The sequence below is a fragment of the Mus pahari genome, chromosome 17 (assembly GCF_900095145.1).
Source record: "Mus pahari chromosome 17, PAHARI_EIJ_v1.1, whole genome shotgun sequence".
Taxonomy (NCBI): Eukaryota; Metazoa; Chordata; class Mammalia; order Rodentia; family Muridae; genus Mus; species Mus pahari.
The window spans coordinates 63,155,112-63,165,980 of NC_034606.1; positions in this window are offsets into that span (position 1 = coordinate 63,155,112).

Consider the following 10,869-nt stretch of genomic DNA (forward strand, 5'->3'; position numbering starts at 1 on the left):
GGGAGGCAGAGGCTGGAGGATTTCTGAGTTCAAGGCCAACCTGGTCTACACCGTGAGTTTCCAGGACAGGCAGAACTATACAGAGAAACCCTGTCAAAAAAAAAAAAAAAAAAAAAAAAAAAATCAATAAATAAGAAAAAAGTTATGATACCTGACACCTCAGGCTTCCTGGAATTATTTGGTTCACTCAGTTGCAGCTCCATGGTGAACCCATAAATCCTGAGTTCTATTGGACAAAGGAAATGCCAGTTATGGGAATGCTTCAAGCCTTTACCATGGTTACTAGAACCTGGTGCTCCAGTGTAGACATTCTGAAGAGAAGGGGGCACTGAGATGGCTTTCTTCAACTTATATCTACTAGGATATCAACATTACTTTCAGAGTAAAAAGAGAAACACAACTCAAGAAACAAGTAAGGAGGACTCGGCAGGGTGGGCAGAGGGCCACGCCTTTCCTAGGCGAGTCGCAGCCACTTCCAAGTCATCTTTCCGAGCAGAGTTAGAGATGTACTTTCATTACCAACTATTAGCACTGTTAAGTTTGCACAGCAGGGACAGTGGCTACTCAGCTCCACTTTCTGTTATTTCGTAGCATTATTAAGATACATAGTTTGAGCCAGCCAGCACTCAGGAGGCAGAGGCAGGTGGACCTCTGTGAGTTCAATTTCCAGCAATCACGTGGTGGTGGCTCACAATCATCTGTAATGGGATCTGATGCCCTCTTCTGGTGTGTCTGAAGACAGCAACAGTGCACTCATATAAAGTAAAGAAATCTTTTTTAAAACGTTGAAACCATAGAGGTGGAGGAGAAAGGATCTCCGGTAGAACGGAATGGAAACGTAATGAAGGACGTTAAGTGTGGCGAGGCACTGAGCAAGGCATTGTGGGCTGAGGAAGAGAAGTGGCGAAGTGTAAAAGCACAGGATTGAAGCATGGCAGACCGCTCCCTGGGTACTCACCCACTCTCCTCTTTCTAATCCCACCAAAGTTCTGTTTTTCTCTCCATAACAAACCCTAGGACCCCTTGTATCAGCATCCCTTCCCTGCCCCACCCCCACCCCCACCCCAAGTCTCAGCATTATGTGATGAGACTATTCTTGCTTTCAAATGAAGAAGTCTTCTGTCCCCTCTAATAGAAAGCGCATCCTTTAGAAAACCTACAAACTGCCCTCACTCCAGGCCTGTAGTAACCTCTCCTGACTGCTTCAACCTATTTGCCCCTGGTCTATGGGACTACCTTACCAGAAATGAAGATGGGTAGCCTGAGATTCTGCTACCCAGTACACTTCTCACAACTACTGTTAAGGGCTGGAAATGTAGCTCATGGCAAAGCAATCGCCAGACCAAGGCACTAACACCCACTCAAAAATAAAATTTAAAAAATAAAGAAAAGAAAATAAACAAAACTAGTGGACAAGTACTTGACACCAACTCAGAGAGAAACACTATTCATCCCTCCTCAGTTTCTTTTTTTTTTTTTTAGAGATTTATTTATTTTATGTATGTGAATATACTCCCTTCAGACACACCATAAGAGGGCATTGGTTCCCACTACAAATGGTTATGAGCCATCATGTGGTTGCTGGGACTTAAACTCAGGACCTCTGGAGAACAGTCAGTGCTCTTAACTGCTGAGCCATCTCTCCAGCTCCCTTAATTTCTCTGTAGCACACACATAGACTGCACTTTATAAAAACCAGGCTCCTGTACTGACTAGTTTTATGTCAACTTGACAGAAGCTAGAATCATCTAAAAGGAGAGAACCTCAAATAAGATAATGCCCCCATTAAGATCTGGCTGTAGGTCATTTTCCTAATTAGTGACTGATGAGAGAAGGTCCAGCCCAGGGCAGTCCTGGGTTCTATAAGAAACCAGGCTAAGTAAGCCAGAAGGAGCAAGCCAGTAAGCAGCACCCCTCCAGAGCCTCTGCATCACCTCCTGCCTCCAGGTTCCTGCTCTGAGTCCCTGTCCTGACTTCCTTCATGGGTGAACTTTGATATATGAGGCCAAATAAACCCTTTCCTTCCCAAGTTGCTTTGATCATGGTATTTCATCGCAGCAACAGTAACCTTAAGACTGTCTTCTATGAAATAATACAAAAGTATCCAGATAGCATTGCTCACTCCAGTTTACTCATTCTGCTGTTGTGGCATCAGAGCTTTGGCCAAACTGGTGACCTATACAGAATTTAAGGTTAAAGGCCGGACTTCAAATATATTACTCCTGCCTGCTGCTTACTTCCCCCTGCTCCATGTTTCTATGTTCAGGTGCCGCCTTAAGATATAGACAGACAGGGCTGGGAAGATGGCTGACCGTAATAAAGTGTTTGGTTCGAAAGCATGGGGACCTGTTTGATCCTCAGCATCCTTATGACAAGATGAGGCAGAGACAACTGTCAGTCCAGCACTGGAGGACTTAGAGCCAGGCAGATCCACAGGGCTCACAAGCCAGCCCTAACAGTGAGGTCTAGGTTCATTGAGAGAGTGTCTCAAAAACCATTAAGGGGGAGAGAGCCCAAGAGATGGCTCAGAGGACGCTTTTCCAGAAGACCTGGGTCAACTCCCAGCAGCCACATGGCAGCTCATAGCTGTCTGTAACTCCAGTCCAGCACATCCGAACTTTATTTTTTTTCTTTTTTCTTTTTTCTTTTTCCGAGACAGGGTTTCTCTGTATAGCCTTGGCTGTCCTGGAACTCACTTTGTAGACCAGGCTGGCCTCAAACTCAGAAATCCACCTGCCTCTGCCTCCCGAGGGCTGGGATTAAAGGTGTGCGCCACCACGCCCAGCTCGAACTTTCTTCCAGACTCTGCGAGAGCCAGACACACAGAAGGTGCGCAGACATGTGTAGATAGAGCACTCGTACAAATAAAAATAAAATTATGTTTAAAAGATTAAGGTGGTGAGAAATAGAAGAAGACACCTGAAGATGACCTCTGGCCTTCACGTTCACACCTATAGGCAAGTGTACACACACACACACACACACACTTGCATACATATGCATATACAACATACACACAGACATATGGACATATGAAACCAGGTGTGATGGCTCATATTTGTAATCTCAGAAGCTGGAGGACTGCCACAAATTTACGGCTAGCCGGAGCTACAAAGTGAGGCTTGACCAACAGACTGACCCTGTCTCAAACAAACAAAAAACATAGAGATTATTTCTAGTTAGTAATTTCCTGTTTTTAAGTTATTTTATATATATGAGTGTTTTGCCTACATATGGATCTGTGGACTCAGAGGCCAGAGGCAGCACTGGATTCTGACACTGGATCCTCTCTCTAGAACTGGAGCGATATGCCAGTTGTTCTCTACCACGGAAGTGCTAAGAACTGAAGCCAGGTCCTCTACAAGAGCAACTAAGTAGCATTGAATGAGTAACTTTGTTTTATGCGTAGGAGTTGTCTGTCTTGATGAACCTACAATGGCTTTCTTCTAGCCTCACACATACAGATGGAGAATTCTACGTTGGGAGTCTTGAAGAGATAACTTTAGTGGACTCTAGTTTCCAGTTAGAAGCCTTCCTTTCCGAAACGTTTTTGTTTCTATTCCCCAGTGTTCTGAAACTCTGTAAGGATAGAATGCAGGGTGGATCTTTTTCATGCACTGTGCCGGACATCCACTGTGCTGCCACCATGGAACCCATGTCCTTCCCACCTGAGGAATTCTGTCCCCTTTTTAGTAGCTGTCTTTTCTCTCCTATCTTTTTCAAGTTCTCATTTGTAAGCTATAAAACCTCCTGAGTTGATCATCTAACTCATTACATCATTCTCTACATTATTTATTATTACCCATTGTCAGGTTTCCACAATAATACCTCTCAACTGCCAATGTTTACTGTGTAACAACTTACCTAAAACATACAGACTTAAACCTATAAACATGTCTTTCCCACATGGTGGGGGGAAAAGAGAATCCCTACAAGTTGTCCTCTGACCTCTGCACATCCCCCAAGGCAATCTCACAAGCACACACACACACACACACACACACACCAATAAAACAATTTTTTTTTGAGATGGAGTATAACTATGTAGCCCTAGCTGGCCTTGAACTGACAAAGATCTGTCGGCTTCTGCAGAGTGCTGGGATCAGATGCATATCACCATGTCCCACTATAAATCAAAAAAATAAAAAATAAATAAATAAAAAACAAAAAATGTTTTTTTTTTTTTAAAGTGGATAGTGACAGAGGCTCAATACTTGGGACGCTGTACTCTGTTCTCCGTAAGCATGTCTTACCCCCTTCCTTTCCCTCTTTCTTTGGGGGCTTTTGCTTGAGACAGTGTATCATACAGCCTAGGCTGTCCTTGAACTTGCTATGAAGGTAAAGCTGTCCTCGAACCAACTCCTCTGGCTCCACCCCTTAAGTGCTGGGATTACAGATATGTCCCCCATGCCCAGTTGTTTTTTTTTGTTTGTTTGTTTTTGTTTTTTGAGACAAGGTTTCTCTATATAGCCCTGGCTATCCTAGATCTCACTTTGTAGACCAGGCTGGCCTTGAACTCAGAAATCCGCCTGCCTCTGCCTCCCAAGTGCTGGGATTAAAGGCATGTGCCACCACCGCCCGGCCCATGCCCAGCTTTTATTCTGGATTTTTGTTTTGTTTTGTTTGTTAGCTGTCCTGTAAATCACTCTGTAGACCAAAGGCTAGTCTCCAAACTCACAGAGATCCACCTGCCTCTGCCTCCTGAGACTCGGACTATAGGTGTGTGCTGTCATACCCCGTCCCTTTTCCCGGTATAGTTAAAAGGTTCCTTTTTTGTTTTGTTTTGTTTTAAGATTTATTTGTTATTATACATAGATACACTGTAGCTGTCTTCAGACACACCAGAAGAGGGCATCAAATCTCATCACGGGTGGTTGCTGGGATTTGAACTCAGGACCTTCGAAAGAGCAGTCAGCGCTTTTATCCGCTGAGCCATCTCAGCAGCCCCCAAAGGTTCCATTTTTAAAGTTATAAGAATGAGGGAGGGAGGGGAAGGTGTGTGCACATGAGTACATTCCCTAGGGAGGTCAGATCTCCCAGAGCTGAAGTTAGGGTGACTGTGAACCCCTGATTTGGGTGCAAGGGGCTGAGCTTAGGCTCTTAGGGAGAGCAAGGAACTTTCTAACCTTTGAGCTGTCTCTCCAGCCCCTGACTCTGGAATTTTAACCTTTTCAGGCCATGACTGATCAAGAATAAATGAAACTTAAGAGTATGAAAACACAGATGGGGGAACTAATCTGTATTTTAATTTCCAAGGGCCATTCTCCTCCTGGTTTTCCCTTTTTATATAGTTTTCTCTTGTTTCCATGAATATGATACATTATTTGACATTATTTTCTGTCTCCTGCCTTAGCTCTTTTTCTCTGAGCCTTTCACCCCCGAACTTACTGAGATCTGCGGTAGTTGTTGTTATTTTAAGATTTATTTGTTTATTTTCTGTCGCTTTCTTCAGACTCACCTGAAGAATGCATCAGGACCTCTCACCTCTGTACTCAGCTCTCCCATGTCCCAGTGTTAGGATTAAAGGTGTATGCCAAGACGCTTGCTTATTTTAGCAGAATTGACAAAGAAAAGAGATAAACTCATAGGAGCAATCTATCTTTTTTTTTTTTTTTTTCTGAGACAGGGTTTCTCTTTGTAGACCAGGCTGGCCTCAAACTCAGAAATCCACCTGCCTCTGCCTCCTGAGTGCTGGGATTAAAGGCGTGTGCCACCACACCCAGCTCTCAATCTATCATTTTTTTAAAAACATTTTTGGTAACATAATTTAAAATGTTTTAAATTTAAGACTAGTAAGAGGAAGTTCCCCGTACCCTTTGCCCTAGTTAGCTACATGTCATCGTTCTGCCTGTCTATGCTTTGTCTCTTACCCAGTTGTCTTTTTTTGCAGTTAAAAATAATCTCTCATACTCCCTTTACCCTAACCATTTCTGTTTGTCTTTTTTCCTTCCTTTCTTTCCCTCTTTCTTCCTTCCTTCCTTTCTCTCTTTCTTTCCTTCTTTCCCTCTTTCTTTTTTCTTCCTTCCTTTCTTCCTTCCCTTCCTCCTTCTTTCTCTTTCTTTCTTTCTTTCTTTCTTTCTTTCTTTCTTTCTTTCTTTCTTTCTTTCTCTCTCTCTCTCTCTTTCTTTCTTTCTTTCTTCCTTCCTTTCTTCCTTTCTTCCTTTCCTTCCCTCCTTCTTCTCTCTTTCTTTCTTTCTTTCTTTCTTTCTTTCTTTCTTTCTTTCTTTCTTTCTTCTTTTTCCATTTTGAGACACGGTCCCAATATGTATTTCCACCTGTCCTAGAACTAGCTATGTAAACCAGGCTGACTCAGACTCACAGAGATCCTCCTGCCTCTGCCTCAGAAATGCTAGGATTAAAGGTGTGGGCCACCACACCCTGCCTGTTTGCATTTCTTAAGGACTATCACCCAGATACAGTTAATCATCAGCATTCTGCCTGTCTTTGCTTTGTCTGTAAGTGAACCTATTAACTGCACAGATACAGTTTAGCAAACCGTTAGCGCTCCTGTGTCATCTAATTACCTTCAGTCCAATATTCCTGTTCTGCCAGTTGTCACATTAATGTCCTTACAGCAAAATGTTTCCTCAAGGGTCTAATTAAAGTTTGAGCTCTGCACTTAATGAGCATGTCCCTTTGGTCTCCTCTAATGTGGCGTGCGTGGTTCTGCTGCCTCTGTTTCATGGCACTGATATTTTTGTAGTGTGCAGACGGGACATTTTGCAGCATGATCCTTAATTTGGGATTGTACAATGATTCTTGAAATTTGATCATTGGGGGTGGGGGTGATAAGTGACATCAGTACTTCCCGTTGTTCAGTGACTGATACTAGGGACCTCCATCATTCATTTATTCCATCCTATCCCTCAGGCTCGCTCAGGTTCGCTCACTCTTCACACCAAGTGGGTGGGTATACTATAATGGGTTCTAAGAAACATTCGATTTACAGAATTTTTTAAAAAGATTTATTTACTTATTTTATGTATGTGAGTACATTGTTGCTCTCTTCATACACACCAGAAGAAGGCATCAGATCCCATTACAGATGGTTGTGAGCCACCATGTGCTTGCTGGGAATTAAACTCAGGACCTCTGGAAGAGCAGTCATTGCTCTTAACTGCTGAGTCATCTCTCCAGTAATTTACAGAATTTTTATTTTATTATCTTGTTACTATTTTATTGTTAGTTATTAATTTCCTAGTGTTCATGTTCAGTAGGTTAAACCTTATTACAGGATTGTATATACAGGTCCAGAGTACAGCGCTGCCCACAGTCTGAGGCATTTACTGAGGAACTTAGCGCATACTTCCTGCAGACAAAGGGGGACAATGTACTTCCACCCACGCAGCCTGACCCTTGTTCTGACCACGTGCACTCAGTTCAACCTGCTCTGCAAGCTCAGAGCAGCTACACTCTGACGCGGCCCTTCAGCCAGCCACCTTGGCATCTCTGTAAGTGAACCTATTAATAGGCATCTTTCCAAACACTTACTACCATGGTATATTTTTATCACGATTTTTTCTTTGAAGGATAATTTTTTTCTCCCTCTCCTAGTGGGTGTGAGTGTATTAAAACATTCAACTCAAAAAAGCTCCTCTTGTTCCCTTATTACAGTCTTAATGAAAACTCACTGAGTTGAGTCAACACAGTCAGATATTCCTCCAGTCCCGAATCCTTCCTTTCTTTTCCTCCTGATTAAAAATAAATAAATAAAACAAACCCGCAGGACTTGGAGAGATGGCTCAGTAGTTAAGAACACTGGCTTCTCTTCCTGAGGACCTGGGTTCAGTTCCCAGAATCCATGTGGCAGCTCACAGTCATCTGTAACTCTAGATCCAGGCAATCCTGATGTCCTCCTCTGGTCTCCATGGACACCGAATGCATGAGGTGTGCATACACTCAGGCACGCACATACACATAAAACGGAAATAAACCTCTTTTTAAAATATGCAAAGAGGACACGGATAGGGAGCAGGCTTCGATCTGTCCTTTGTGTGTACAACACTTGTGAGGAAAACCTGACAGCCTGAGAGTCAATCTCAAGAGCATACATAAAAGTCTGATGCCGGGGCGCACACTCCTGTCACACCCCAGGGAGGAGATAGGAGAGTCTGGCAGCACAGGTAAGCCTGGCAGAGGTATAGGCGAGCAACAAGAGAGACCGTGTCTCTAACAAGGTGTAAGGCAAGACACACACACACACACACACACACACACACACAGATACCCCTGTAGAGGAAGGGAGAGTGGGAGGGAAGGAAATACCTTCAACCCTGCCTGCCGTGTCCTCTGCTCAATCTTAGACTTCTTGGTCCCTCTGAGCCACCTGGCCTGTGACCGACCCACTTGCTGGGAACCAAGAGATGCCCGCCTGTAAACTCCAGCAGAGGGCACTGTAGTTCCAACTTTTCAAACAGGAGCATGTGTGGCACAGTTCAGCCAACAGTGAGGGTGACCTTGGCCAGGGACCCTCTCTGCCTTTGTGATACATAGGACAACTGTATGGAGCTGTATCCTGAAAACCATGCATGCTTATAACCACCACAAGGCATCAAGTTTCATCCATGAAACTAGACAGGGAGCTGTCCATGCGCCTCCCAACCAGCGATGAAGCCTCCAGAGTTGGCCCACTTCCACACTGGTGACTTTACAGCAGCAGAAGTGCCACTTTTCCTACAGGGGCTCAGCCTTTCCTCCATGCTTTTCCCCATTGGAACTGGTCTGGCTCACTGGGAGAGCAACCTACCAAGTCCCACTCTTTTCTGCTTCTGGTGCAGACTTTCAGAAATTACGTCCTAAACTCAGTAGAGCTCAGAGAGCATGCGCTCTCCCTCTGGATCAAGGCAATGATGTCATATTCCCCCATCCAACTCAACTCAAGGTTGAGTTTAGGTGAGCAGTCACACTTACTGAACCTCTGTCCCCCAACCCCCCCCTCTCTAGATTTATTTATTTACTTTATGTATATGAGTACACTGTAGCTCTTTTCGGACATACCAGAAGAGGGCATCCTATCCCATTACAGGTGGTTGTGAGCCACCATGTAGTTGCTGGGAATTGAACTCAGGACCTCTGGAAGAGCAGACAGTGCTCTTAACCACTGAGCCATCTCTCCAGCCCATCTGGGTACAGATCTAAGGAGACTGATGCTGTCGGTCCAAGTCCTCTGACTCTCCTGGAAATCTCCACGTAGCTGTTTCAAGAAGCAGTTGTGTATAATCAAAAAGAGCATCTCTGGAGCCAAGCAATTCAGGTTAAACTCATGTTTCTACCACAACCACAGGCAAATGACTAAGCTTCTCCATGTCTCTGTCTCCTTTTGTTAAAAAAAAAAAAAGGCCCCTACTTATTAGGGGGGCACATGAGTATTAGCTATCTTTATCTCTAGGAAATCCACTTTCCCTAAGTAGTCTGAAGCATTAGGTCGCTCTGCGGCTCATGCCCCATCTGTTTTCCCTGCACTGGGAATGAGCATCACTGAAGGAAGACATAAAGGCACAGAACTGGCCTCACGTGGCAAACATGCCCCGAGAATCTGGTTCCCTGGGCTCCTGCTTCTGTCCCCTTCCTCCCGAAGCACAGATAATGACCTTGCATCATCAGTTAACACAGATAGTCCTTCGAACATACTTCAGGAAATCATCTTAATAACCCCAGGCCAATACCACTGGATATGACCTCCTCGAAAGGGATCATTTTCAAGTTAAAAATATGTTTGTGTGCATGTCTGGTCTATGTGTATATGATGTCTGCATGTGTGTGTGCATGTGCATGTATGCACTCGCGTGTGTGTATGAGTAGGCCTGTACTCACACGGAAGCTGGAGGGGAGTATGGGATATCCTATTATTCTCTCTACCTTGATCCTTTGAGGCAAGGGCTCCTGAAGAACTTGGAACTCACACTTTTTGACTAGAATTGTATCCAGCAAACGTCAGTGATGCCCCTGTTTATTATGTCTCCTCCATGTTGGAGTTACAAGCATGCACACACGGGCCCTACCTAGCCTTCTTGTTGGTGTGAGGGTATAAACTCTGCTTCTCAAGTTAGCACAGCAAGCTAACAGTCCTAACTGCTGGGGCGGGCCAGCCAACCAGCCCAGGAGTCATCATGTTTTTATGTACAGTACCATAACATTTTCTCTCATCCTGACCTCGTATGAATTTCCCATTAAGTGGTATTGCATTTGTAAACCAGCAAGACCAAGACAATTGCAAGTACTGTGTAATACTGTTGCCATTAGAACCTGCAACCAACCCTTAACCTAGAAGTCGGACTTCAACGAGTTACCGAGTCTGTGGATAACTAGATTCCAGGACCATCCCCTTCTCACATGACAGCCTGGAAGACTGAAAACTCTGCATGGTTAGTTAGGATGAAAACAAGATCCACCCAAGCCCTCTCGTATCATCCAGGATGTCTTCAAAGTGCAGTCAGTGCATTAAATGTACTCTTGTGGCAACCCCCAACATATGGCCCAACTCTAGAAGCTAGTCACAGTCCCTCCTATTTATTCCCCCACCAGGACCATTTAAGACAGGGCATCAACTGGTTGTGTGCAGAACCACTGTTGCACCTGCCAACAAGATGCTGACCCTGCTCTCCAACTCAGTGGCGTCGTTCTTTCATTGTGTCCTTTGTGGTGAGCACTCCTCAGGAATCACATGTCTCTTACCCACCCGTCATGCCAGCACCTTCCAAACCTGGGCAGTCTGGGGAAGCTATAAACTACCAAGGATATCTCCCAGTTTGACAACAACACCACCAAAAAGAGAAAAGAAAATAAAAGAAAAAAGAAAGGAGGGAAGAAGAAAAAGAGAGAGAGAGAGAGAGAGAGAGAGAGAGAGAGAGAGAGAGAGAGAGAGAGAGA